The sequence below is a fragment of the Arachis ipaensis genome, chromosome B9 (assembly GCF_059453495.1).
Source record: "Arachis ipaensis isolate K30076 ecotype BB chromosome B9, ASM5945349v1, whole genome shotgun sequence".
NCBI lineage: Eukaryota > Viridiplantae > Streptophyta > Magnoliopsida > Fabales > Fabaceae > Arachis > Arachis ipaensis.
Genome location: NC_142444.1, coordinates 143,150,173 through 143,162,983, shown reverse-complemented (window position 1 = coordinate 143,162,983; position 12,811 = coordinate 143,150,173).

Here is a 12,811-nt window from a genome sequence, read left to right as displayed (position 1 = left end):
CAGTGAAAATGGTCAACGCACCCTGTCACGGCACGGCTATTCATCTGTCAGTTCTCGATCATGCTGGAATAGGATTTACTATCCTTTTGCGTCTGTCACTACGCCCAGCAATCACGAGTTTGAAGCTCGTCACAGTCATTCAATCATTGAATCCTACTCAGAATACCACAGACAAGGTTTAGACTTTCCGGATTCTCTTGAATGCCGCTATCATTCTAGCTTACACCACGAAGATTCCGATTAAGAGATCTAAGAGATACTCATTCAATCTAATATAGAACGGAAGTGGTTGTCAGGCACGCGTTCATAGGGAATGATGATGATTGTCACGTTCATCACATTCAGGTTGAAGTGTGAATGAATATCTTAGAAGCGAAATAAGATGAATTGAATAGAAAACAGTAGTACTTTGTATTAATCTTCGAGGAACAGCAGAGCTCTACACCTTAATCTATGGAGTGTAGAAACTCTACCGTTAAAAATACACAAGTGATAATGGAGTTCATTGGTCTCGGCTCCAGAGGGGAACCGGAGTAACCAAGACTCTGAATACAATGATAAAAAGTTCTATTTATAATAAACTAGTCACTAGGGTTTACAGAAGTAAGTAATTGATGCATAAATCCACTTCCGGGGCCCACTTGGTGTGTGCTTGGGCTGAGTTTTAACTTTCCATGTGCAGAGGCCATTTGTGGAGTTGAACGCCAGGTTTTGATCCATTTCTGGCATTCAACTCTGGTTCTTGATCCATTTCTGGCGCTGAACTCCAGAATTGGGCAGAGAACTGGCGTTGAACGCCAGTTTACGTCATCTATCCTCGAGCAAAGTATAGACTATTATATATTTCTGGAAAGCCCTGGATGTCTACTTTCCAACGCAATTGGAAGCGCGCCATTTTGAGTTCTGTAGCTCCAGAAAATCCACTTTGAGTGCAGGGAAGTCAGAATCCAACAGCATCAGCAATTCTTCTTCAACCTCTGAATCTGATTTTTGCTCAAATCCCTCAATTTCAGCCAGAAAATACCTGAAATCACAGAAAAATACACAAACTCCTAGTAAATTCCATAAATGTGAATTTAACATAAAAACTAATGAAAACATCCCTAAAAGTAACTAGATCCTACTAAAAACATACTAAAAACAATGTCAAAAAGCGTATAAATTATCCGCTCATCACTTTGGCATAAGAAATTGGGTCATGCTAGCATGTACCAAATTTCTAAGCTTGTTAAGAAAAACTTGGTGAGAGGAATTCCAAACATTAAATTTGATAAGGATATTACTTGTGATGCTTGTCAATTAGACAAACAAGTAAAATCCTCTTTTAAACCAAAAGATAGAATTTCTACCAAGAGGCCATTGGAAATGTTGCATATTGATTTTTTTGGTCCAACTAGAACTCAAAGTTTAGGAGGTAAACATTATGGTTTGGTGGTGGTGGATGATTACTCTAGATTTGGTTGGGTTCTCTTCCTAGCTCATAAGAATGATGCTTTTCATGCTTTTTCCACTCTTTGCAAAAAGATTCAAAATGAAAAGGATTTGAAAATAGCCCATTTGAGAAGTGATCACGGAAAAGAATTTGAAAATCATGATTTTGAAAAATTATGTGATGATTTTGGAATTGCTCATAATTTTTCATGTCCTAGAACTCCTCAACAAAATGGGGTAGTTGAAAGAAGGAATAGAAGCCTTCAAGAAATGACTAGGGCTATGCTTTGTGAAAATGATGTTCCAAAATTTCTATGGGCTGAAGCTGTAAATACAGCTTGTCATATTTTGAATAGGACTATCATTCAAAAAGGGTTAAAGAAAACTCCTTATGAGCTATGGAAAGGAACCCCACCTAATCTTAAGTATTTCCACATTTTTGGATGCAAATGTTTTGTACTTAACAATAAAGAAAATCTTGGAAAATTTGATCCAAAATCCTATGAAAGAATGTTTGTTGGATACTCCATCACTAGCAAAGCGTATAGAATTTACCTCAAGGAACATAGAAAAATAGAGGTATCCATACACGTGTCCTTTTGTGATACTAATTCAATTCCTAGTGTTGTAGTTGAAGATGATGCAGGTTGTGAAGATATTGTCAACCAGGAAGTCAGTGAAGAAAATCCCAAAACTGTCCCAAGTGAAGAACCTGTCCGTCCAGAAATGTCTCATCAAGATGGAAGAGACATTTTAATTTTGTCTCCTGAACCAGTCAGAGAATCCGGAACAGACCATATTGCTGAATCTCATCAAGGCAAATCCTTACCTCAAACGCCAAGAGAATGGAAGTTTTTGAAGGGTTACCCCTATGATTTTATCATTGGTGATCCTTCCCAAGACGTGACTACTAGATCCTCAAGCAAGAAGCAAGTTGAACAAAGCAATGTTGCTTTCTTGTCCCAATTAGAGCCTCTCAATGTTTAGCAAGCCCTTGAAGACCCCTAATGGGTTAAAGCCATGAAAGAGGAGCTTGCTCAATTTGAAAAGAATGAGGTTTGGACACTTGTACCCCATCCTAATGGTAAGAAGGTAACCGGTACAAAGTGGATCTTTAAAAATAAATTGGGTGAGGATGGTAGTGTTGTTCGTAACAAGGCTAGATTAGTGGCCCAAAGTTACGATCAAGAGGAAGGTATTGATTTTGATGAGTCTTTTGCCTCGGTAGCAAGAATGGAAACAATTAGGTTGCTTCTTTCCTATGCTACCCATAAGGGTTTTAGAATGTTCCAAATGGATGTTAAATGTGCTTTCCTTAATGACTTTATAGATAGAGAAGTATTTGTGGCTCAACCCCCTAGTTGTGAAAATAAAGAATTTCCAAATTGTGTTTTTAAACTTTCAAAAGCTCTTTATGGGCTTAGGCAAGCTCCAAGAGCTTGGTATGAAAGGCTTAGTGCCTTCTTGTTGGAAAATCACTTTCAAAGGGGTACCACTGATACTACCTTATTTATCAAAGAATCTAATGATGATATTCTACTTGTTCAAATTTATGTGGATGACATAGTGTTTGGTTCGGCCAATGAAACCTTGTGTGAGGAGTTTGAAAAACTTATGACTAGTGAGTTTGAAATGAGTTTATCGGGAGAATTAACTTTCTTTCTTGGTCTTCAAATTAAACAAACTCCTAGTGGTATTTTTATTCACCAAGGTAAATATGCAAAAGAATTAATCAAGAAATTTGGCCTTAAAAATTCTAAACCAATGGGAACACCTATGCATCCGAATACTAAACTTGAAAAGGATGAAAATGGCAAAGATGTGGATGAAACACGGTATAGAGGAATGATAGGTTCACTCATGTATCTTATATCCTCTAGACCGGATATTGTTCAAAGTGTGGGTGTATGCTCAAGGTTTTAATCTCACCCAAAAGAATCCCATCTTTTAGCCGTCAAAAGAATCATTAGATACATTAAGGGAACTTGTGATTTTAGCTTATGGTATCCTAGATCTAATGATTTTTGTGCGGTAGGATTTTGTGATGCAGATTATGCAGGAGATCGAGTGGATAGAAGAAGCACATCCGGAATGTGTTGCTTTCTTGGAAGCTCGCTAAACATGTGGTCAAGTAAGAAACAAGCCACAGTTGCTCTATCCACGGCTGAAGCCGAATACATATCTGCCTCTGCTTGTTGTTCTCAATTAATTTAGTTAAAAAATCAGTTAGAGGATTATAAATTAAAAATCAATAGTATACCTTTGTTCTGTGATAATATGAGCGTAATAAACATTTCTAAAAAATCCTGTTCTGCACTCTAGAACTAAGCACATTGAGGTTAGATATCATTTTATTAGAGAACATGTGTAAAAATGTACTATTGGTATTCAATTTGTAAAATTCAAAGAGCAACTCGCTGATATATTCACTAAACCTCTGTGTGAAGATAGGTTCTGTTCATTGAGGAACAGTTTGGGTATGCTGGATTTAAGTTCTGTTGAAAAATTGTAATTTTATTGATTCTGGTTATTTTTGTCTCATAGGTTGGAAGGAGACAAATCTGGGAAGGTAGTGAACAAGCCAGGAAACAAGGGGAGACTGATCACAGGCGTTTTTAAACTTGAGCCCAACCAAACCTTTTTGACCCACTCCATGTCTCTGGCCCATTTGAGTTCTTCATCACATTTTTTTGAATAATTTATGGAGGTTATCACATCATATCTTTATAGGGGGAGTTAATGTCAAATCAAAATCTTTTTCCTTTACTCTCTCCCTTGATTCAAGGAAAATATCTTTCAATTACTTTTTAATTTTAAAAAGATTTCCTTGATGATAACCGCTCCATTAAATACCCATTATTCTATTAATCCTCTCTCCACTCAGCATTAAATGCAGTTATAACCTCTCTCCACTCTCCAATCCATTCGGCCATCCCTTCATCTTCTCACTTGCTTCTTCATTCTCTATCATGAAAAAGAAGTTGGCACCTAAAAGAAGCAACCGAATCCCATCTTCCAAAAATCCTTCATCCGCTCCTCAAACCCACACCCATATCCATATACATTCTACTTCATCTTCTTCCCCTTCTTCACAATCAACCAAAGCCATGAGGAGGAAAGTAATTGCTCAGAGAACCTCTTCTCGTAAAAAGATTGGAAAAGAGAAAGAGCCTATGGTCGAAGAAGAAGAAGCTTCACAATCCTCTCCACCTCCGTCACCCCCAAGGCGATCAACTCCTCATCCATCTGGCCGAAGCTCTAAGCGTCCAAAAGGCTACATTCTTCACAACACTAGAGAACCACCAAACTTGGATTCTCTAGACTTCAAGAATAAGTTCAACAAGAATCACTCCCACTTTGATCCGGCACGGTTCAACTCTTGCGTTGCCTACGAGTTCCATGAACAAGTTCTGGTCAACCGTCAACTGTGTGCCTCTCACATAGTGAATTTAGAGACTCTGAGTACAAAAGAAATTGACTTCTCTACTCTGTTTGACAATCTCAAGTGGACTCCATTGTTCAAGATTCAAAAGCCGGTTTATCCAAATCTAGTTCGCGAGTTCTACGCGAATATGATATACCATGATGGAGCAATTCATTCTTATGTCAAGAAGGTCCATATGACTCTGAACAGAGAGACTATCAGCGTTGCCTTAGGGTATACTGATGAAGGAGCCACAGCATATATGTCAGGAAAGTGGGACTCTCAAGTTGGGATTTCTTATCAGATTGCTCTAACTCAAGTCTGTGAAAATTTCTCTGCATTGGATGGGACTGTACTGACTCACAAAGCTCTTGGGCCTGTGAGAGCTCTGCTTCACCGAATTATCAACCACATTCTAATGCCATAGAGCGGCTCTTATCAGAGAGTAACAGTTTGCAATACCCTAGTTCTCTTTTCTATTCTTACTTCTTCATCTATTTTATTTGCTTATTTAATGGTGCGTAACATGTGGGTCTGTGTGCGTAGTGATAAGAAGGCAAATCTGTCTTATGGTATTTTTCTCACATGTATCTTTGAACATTTTCATGTTGATTTAATAAACGAGCCTGTAGAAAACAGGGTATCTACCATCAAAGGAGGCGGAGTTTCTGGAACAGGGAAAGGAAACAAAGGAAAAAGCTCGATGCCAGCCATGTCATTTGACAGTTATCTTGAAAGTCGTCCTTCTGAGCCATCTAAGCTTGCTGAGTCACTCAAGGACGTTGTAAATGAGCTTTCACATATGTCCAAACTGATGGCACGTTCCTACAAAGAAGCTCGTAAGCAGGCTTACCAAAATGAAAAAGTTTAGAACAAATGTAATGAAAGGATCAATCTACTCCAAAGCTTTGAAAAGGATATGGCTCCCTCCGACAAAGACAGTGATCTCTCTGACTCTGATGTGAATCTGTCTGATGCCTAATTGTTAGGCTCACTGCTGCCCATTTTTTGAACAATTTCTAGTTTACTGCTCCTTTGGATTAAGTACTATTTTTTGTGTTGTTGGTTGACTGTACTTGAATAATTTGGACCCTTTTTCTTTGGTTATTAAACTACTATTCTGTAGTTTGGCATGTTTTTTTTTTCATCTATTTTGTAGGACCCCCATTGATGACAAAAGGGGGAGGAATTAAAAAGAGAAAAGAAACAGGGTTGAATCTATTGATAACTGGACAGGGGCTGAAATCTGAATGATTAATGATTACTCCTGTGCTTGTGCTCTAAATTTCTGATTTTTATTTCCAATAATTCAATGGTTTATGCTCTGATTTCTGCTTTATCATGTTTTGAATTTTTTTTGTGCTCTGATACCTTTTGCCAATTTCTGATCTAAAATTCTTTGCCAATCTTTTATGAAGCTTTGTTATTGATAACTGAATCTGAGAAAATGCTTTATTAAGCCTGAATTATTGTTTTGCAAGAAATTTTACTTGGGAGGAAATAATTTTGAACATGTTGATATAAGTATGTTGAATCTTGTTTATTTGTTGCTATGTACTCTGAAAGTACTCTAGCATACTTTGTTTTATTGAGTAGTAAGATATCTAAAAAGATAACAAATCAAGTTTTGATTATCTTATTCATCTGCTCAAAAATCAAGACATTCAATATTCTTATGTTCTATATGTTGAATACATTTTTCTGGAACTGTATCAAGCTTAGTTTTAAGAATGTTACAGGTATTGCTCCCACTAATAAAATAGCACATATTAAGGGGGAGCTATATAACAGATAGAAAGGGGGAGGCTTCAAAATCTTCAAGGGAGTACTCTTAATCCTTACCCTCTTTCAATTTAATTTTTAATAATGTTTGTCATCAAGGGGGAGATTGTTGAGTTTGAAAAACTTCAAATTATTGTGATAATCAAACATTGTTAAAAATATTATTTACAAAATTGTTAATTTAATTTTTAGTTAATTACCAATTAGTTGTTTAACAAGTTTGTTGAAGTGTGCAGATTTTGGTATTGGGCAAAAAGAAAATTAAGCCCAATATGATGACAAGGGTCAGCTTTTGCAAAAATAAAGTTCAAGCAAAGTGGCTGTGAATTATTTTGATGCTAAGCTAATGCTTATTGGGCCAGAGAAATAATGAGAAGCCCAAAATAATTTCTTTTTGATCCAACATTGGGTTGGTCCGAATTGAAAGAAGAAAGAATGAAATGGAACATGAATGAGTTCGGTTACCCACTCCCCTCTTTGAATGGAATTCAAAGTTAATTAAATGGATTTAATTGCATTGGTAACAGGAAAGAGAAAGTTGAAAATGATTTGATTGCTTTTAATGAGTTACATTCATCAATTACTTTGAAAGCTTTTCTCTCTTCTCTCTCCTCTCTCTTTCGGTCATGTCTAGCAGGAAAAGAGGATTGAAGCAAGCTATAAAAGAAAATCATAAGGAAGTTATGAACAAGCAAGAGGCTAAGGTGATGATGGCCTTAGCAAAAAGAAGATCCATGGTATGGCGTGGCTGAGATCTTTTCCACTTAAGGCAAGATGTGGTGAAGAAGCCTCAAGATCTCCATACCTAGAAATGGTAGCAATCCATTTCGGTCAGAGAAGAAGATCCCGTGGTATGGCTCGTTTCTACTTTTTGTTCATCCATCACAGAAGGTAGCTACTGTAGCTACGTGGAGGAGGAAGCAGAAGTGGAGCAGGTGGAGCTGTCAAAGATCAAGTGTTCATCAAGGGTCACAAATCCTTCTTGGGGACCAAGTCAACATGGAAGGCTTAGATTGATAAAGCTTGAAGAAAAGGGATGAGAGAGAGAGGTAATTGTATGTTGGTTTTGCTTTTGGTTCCCTCTCTCTTCTCTCTGTCCGAACCGGATTTGGTGTTGAAGAAGAAGAAGTTGGCTCGGTTAAACCGTTTCAACCTTGGAAGCTTCTCCTTCTATAATAAGGGTGAACGGCCAAGGCTTGAGACAAGGAGAGTAAGCACAGAGTTCTCATAGCTACCCTAAGCTAACAGAAGTTCTTCTCTTTCAATGTTTCATTTTGTATTTTCTTTAGTTTTGTCTGTCTGAGTCTCATGGTGAAAAAGGCAAACAGTGTGAGGTTTGTATGAAAAAGCCAGTGAATGGAAAAAGGCAAAGTGTACAAAATTAAAGAAAAAGCCATAGGTGTCTTAGAGGTCCTTTTTACATCAATGAGTTGTGTATCATGATTCTGTGGGAATTTCCTTGCAAGTTGGGTTAGCACTTAGCAGTTGAAAGCTTGGTAGGTGACCAAGTCAAGTTCAGGATTGGGGATAGATTCTGAACTTGTCCCGGATAAGAAGGGTAGTTCCTAGGGAGAATTGGTGTCTGTAATCTGTTTGATTATAGTAAAATTCCATCATTGTTGTGACGGAGACTGGACGTAGGCTACATTGCACTTAGCAGCTGAACCAGGATACTTCTTGGTGTGATTCTCTCTTTCTCTTCTACTCCATTTCAGTTTCTATTGCTAAGGAGACAAAATTGAAAATATCTCCTGACTGGGTACGAGACAAAAAGAAAATGTCTCGTGTCTGGTTATGAGACAAAATGCAGAAAAATCTCCTGAAGCTAATTTAAAAGGCAGTAAGTTTTACTCAGCAAAATGTGGCTAAGATTCAACCCCCCTTCTCTTAGCCACTGATTACCATCAATGCATACAATATCACTAGAATTAACATAGAATTCACTAATCCAAAAATTCACAAAGGTTTAATAGTTTCTTACCGTATCTACGAATGATTGAGACAAAATCTAGTAATTTCTCACCACTAGAGCACACCTAGCATCATCAAAACACAAAATCCCTCAACATTCAATATCCAAAATCACGAAATTAAAGGGGGTGAAAACTAGGTGAGAAATTTCAAATTCCTTACCACTTTGTTCTGATGGATTTGAAGAAAATTCTAAGACGAATGCGTGGCGCTGACGGCTCGTCAATCGGAACTCCGGATTGAAAGTTAGAAGGAATTGAAGTTAAAAGTGAAATGAAAGCTAGGGTTCCATGGCTTCCCCTTTCTTCCTTCAGCGTGCTTCAATGTGATTATGGGGAAGAAAAGTTGAGTTAAGCTATTTTTATGTTGGACTTTAGGTCCAGTTTGGGTCCAATCTGACCGGTTCGGTCTGTTAGTCCAGTTTTGGGCCAAATCTTTAAAACTAGCGTTAAAAATTCGTATTTTAAATATTTTTACTTCTCTAAACTATAAAACTTAATTTTATAATTTTTTTAAATAATAATTAATTTATTAATTAACTATTTATTAATTTTTTTAATTTTACACATGACTTCTTTCACAATAAGAATATTGTCATGAATTTTTCGTCCCAATATGAAGCTTGATTGATGGGGAGAGATTCTGCCACCAAGAAAAAGGTTTTATTCACTGAACAAGGATTTTGGTGATGATTTTGCATTTCACGTTGCACAAAGCAATGGGTCTGAATTGATCAATGAACTCTAGGTATTGTACTTTTAGAATGAGTGCTAGCAAAGTAGTGTTTATATCCTTAATAAAGGTAGGATCAGCCCTGCAAGCTTTGACAAAGCTGCGATCTCTTTAGTAATTTTCAAATTATTTTTTAAGAAGGCTAGGGAATTCATCTTCTCCAGAAGCTTTTAGAGACCCAATACTAAACAAACCTTTCTTTATTTCTATTCTGTCAGCATAGCTTCTAGGTACCTGTAGTTTGAACAATCAAAATTAGATATGTCACTATGTTTAAATTTATAGGACTAGTAATTACCTCCTCTTTGTAGAGCTTTTGGTAGAAGTTGGAGATGTGATTCTTTAATTGTTGTTCTTCCTCTATCCAATTTCCTCATTGATCTCTGAGCTTTAGAATCTTATTTTTCCTTCTTATAATAATGGTCCTAGTGTGATAGAACTTCATATTTTGGTCTCCATCCAATATCCACTGTTCCCTTGATTTTTAAAGCCAAAAGGCCTCTTCTTTGTCAAGGAACTCATTGAGCTCCTTATTGAACAATGCTTCAAGTTCATCCAAAAAATGGTTACGGCCGTAGCTATTGCTTCTTTGAATACTTGTTCACCTGTTTAAAATAGTTCTTTTAGTTTTAAAGATGTTTCCAAACATTTATGAATTCCACTTTTTGAGCTCTTCTCTAATGTTGGATAAGGTCGAGTTAAGGTTGTTACTATTGCTCCAATGGTTGTTCAAAAAAGATTCACATTCTGGGTGAAAAGTCCACATAATTTCGAATCTGAAAGGTATATTCTCTCTTTGGTTGATGTCGGTGCTGTCCTTTATGAGGAGAGGGTGATAGTCAAATTTTGTTCTAGAAAGAACTCTCACAACTGCTTCTTGGTACTTGAGCCTCCATTCTGTATCAGAGAGTGCCCTGTCCATCTATTGCTCCGAGCAGTTGATCTACCAAACGTCAATCTATGTTTCTTGCTTGTAACGCAGTGCTTACAAAACGGTAAGTTTACCGATTTGAGCATGGGAATGAGATTACGTTCTACAAGAATCTTCAAGCCTCGTTCTGACATGTGACCCAGTTTGCAATGCCATATCATCGTCATTTCTTCTTGGCTTGCTGAAGCAACTGATGCCTATGCCTCTTGCAAAGTATCTCCCACAAGCATATATAGATTTGCTGCAATCTTTTCTGCTTTTATTACCACAAGAGCTCCTTTCAAGATCCCACCTTCAATATGGGTCTTACAACCAAGTTCATCCAATTGTCCAATTGACAACAAATTTTTCTTCAAGCATTTCACGTGTCTTACCCCTTGAAGTAAACGAATAGAACCATCAAACATTTTTATTTTGACAGTACCCATTCCAACAATTTCTAAGGCATGATCGTTTTCCATAAACATCGATCCTTCCAAGACAGGTTCATATGTACAAAACCAATCACGATGAGAAGTCATGTGCCATGTTGCTCCTGAATCAACAATCCAAATATCAGTAAGCTGTTTGCTGCCGTTAGAACCAATTGTTGCTTCGCCATACAGGATTTCTCCATCATCAGAGGTGCTCGCAACACATCCTTGAGAACTTGATCCTTCTGGAACCATCTCTATACTCTTCTTATTCCAACAATCTTACTTGAAGTGCCCTCTCTTACCACAATTGTAGCATTTGACATGCTTCTTATTTTGTGACTTTGGTCTACTTTGACTCCCACTAGAACCATGCTCCATTGATCTTCCTCTTGTCATCAACAAAGCCTCTACTTGTTTTGAGTTCTCTAATCTATCTTCTTTATTCTTGTGCCTAGATTCTTCTTCAAGAACCGCAGCAGCCATGTCATAAAAAAAAAAAGATATTCAGTCAAAAACATTATTAGTTAAGTTAATGATAAGCTAATCATATGAATCCGGTAGACTTTGAAGTAAGAGCTCTGCACGTTCGTTTTCTGCTATGGTATATTCCAATGATGAGAGTTGGGAAAATAGCGTATTTAGATTGTTGATGTGATCTGTTGCCGACGTGGACTCACTCATTCGAAGAGTATAAAATCTTCTCTTTAAGAATATCTTGTTGTGAAGTGACTTGAATTCATATAATTTGGTGAGAGCATTCCAAATTTCTTTTGCTGTCTTTTTCTCTGCTACACTTGATAAAACTGAGTTAGCTAGTGCCAAGTGTAAGTTTGCAACAACATTATTGTCCATCTCCTTCCATTTTTCATCTGTAATTCCAGTGGGTCTACCTTCAATTGCTGTAACGCAATTGTCTTTTCTCATAATGGCTTTTATCTTCAATTTCCATACGGAAAAATTACTCCCACTGAATTTTGGAATTTCATACTTTGCTGCCAGTTTTTTTTAGATGATAACTCGCAGCGGAGAAAAAAATATTAATCAGCAATCTTTGGCTCTGATACCACTATTAGGTACCAGACAAATGACACATCAAAATATAGAAATGAAAAATTAGAAATTTGTATAAAATATGGAAACAATTGAATAACTTTCTTTGAGAATTACAACTTCTCTCTATCACAAGGAGACTACAATAATACTCTTTCTTGACAAAAGGAGAACATACTTCTCTCTACATATATAGGAGAAAACTACTCAAAGAAATATTATGTTATTCTATTTGGATGACTTGATTGAAATGAATTAAAAAAAAAACTCAATTTATAGGCGAGTCTCTTCAATATGAATCATCCGTCAATTAAAGGTATATAATTCTTCTTTTTTTCAACTATTAAAATTTTAAGGTTATAAACTAAAATTGTTTATTACCTATTAGTTATTATTTATTTATTTATTTATTTTCTAAAATTAGTTTTGCTAATTTTCACAGCAAAGAACTAGTACAACCACACAACTAAGATCTCTTAAAATTACATAAAACACACCCAAAACCAGCAATAATAAAATAAAATAAAATATATTAGAGTAAAATTGGACTTCTCCAAAAATGAATGATCAGACTAAGAAAAACTGTCAAAAAATTAATAATAATTATTTTTTTCCAAATGGAACAAGAAGCATAACAAATCAAATTACACTTTGGATAAGCATCGTAGTTCGAGCTAGGCTCAAAACTTGGAAAGAAAAACATCAATCTATACAAAGGGATATACTCATCAAACTTGGGAACAAACTAAAACTAAAAGAATTATAGCATCATCACAAAAGGACATTGATTACATTACAGCTGCAAATTTACTACTCACCGGATGTGCAAAAACAATCAAGGTGTACTATCTCAGATGATAAAAAATTTTCCAACATTCTTGTAGCGATGATCTACAATTTCAGAAAGAGCAAGCACTAAACACCTTCAAGCATTTTGATTTTTATCTTTTCGTTCTTAAAACTTTTATCGAATATCTTATTTTTCTACTTTATTTTTATGTAAAAAGCAAAAGACAAACTTAACGAGGAATCAATGCAAAAGCTTTGAAAGGAAAAAGATAAGAGAGATAGATA